General features: G+C 55.5%; 1 protein-coding gene across 1 annotated transcript in view; it reads left to right on the top strand.

Annotated features, from left to right (window-relative positions):
• The window catches only part of LOC108804106 (estrogen-related receptor gamma-like), a gene marked incomplete at its 3' end in the record, with an annotated part of 2,607 nt that overhangs the window by 396 nt on the left and 1,400 nt on the right, over positions 1 to 811 (top strand). The gene's annotated exons all lie outside the window — the stretch shown is intronic.

Below are 811 nucleotides of genomic sequence, written 5' to 3'. Positions count from 1 at the left end.
GGGGGTACTAAGTGGAGGATGGGAACACGTTGTCCTTAGCAATCACCAGCACTAGGAGAGTGACATCTGCAACCTGATTAGTTAGATTGGGAATTGGTTGGGCTGGGACCCGATTTATTGGGCTTGGGACCTCATTGGTTGGGCCGGGACCAGATATATTGGGCTGGGACCTGATTGGTTGGACTGGAACCTTATTGGTTGGGCCGGGACCCGATATATTGGGCTGGGACCTGATTGGTTTGGCTGGGACCTGATTGGTGGGCTGGGACCTGATTGCTTGGGCTGGGACCTGATTGCTTGGGCTGGAATCTGATTGGTTGGCTTGGGACCTTATTGGTTGGGCTGGGACCTGATTGCTTAGGCTGGAATCTGATTGGTTGGCTTGGGACCTGATTGGTTGGGCTGGGACCTGATTGGTTGGGCTGGGACCTGATTGGTTGGGCTGGGACCTGATTGGTTGGGCTGGGACCTGATTGCTTAGGCTGGAATCTGATTGGTTGGGCTGGAATCTGATTGGTTGGCTTGGGACCTTATTGGTTGGGCTGGGACCTGATTGCTTAGGCTGGAATCTGATTGGTTGGCTTGGGACCTGATTGGTTGGGCTGGGACCTGATTGGTTGGGCTGGAGCCTGATTGGTTGGGCTGGGACCTGATTGGTTGGGCTGGAACCTTATTGGTTGGGCTGGGACCTGATTGCTTGGCTTGGGACCTTATTGGTTGGGCTGGGGCCTGATTGGTTGGGCTGGGGCCTGATTGGTTGGGCTGGGACCTGATTGGTTGGGCTGGGACCGGATTGGTTGGGCTGGGACCT

Source organism: Nanorana parkeri, unplaced genomic scaffold (genome assembly GCF_000935625.1).
Source record: "Nanorana parkeri isolate BGI_ZX_2015 unplaced genomic scaffold, ASM93562v1 scaffold5194, whole genome shotgun sequence".
Taxonomy (NCBI): domain Eukaryota; kingdom Metazoa; phylum Chordata; class Amphibia; order Anura; family Dicroglossidae; genus Nanorana; species Nanorana parkeri.
Note: the sequence above shows the minus strand (reverse complement) of the source record. Positions and strands in the feature narration are given on the sequence as shown.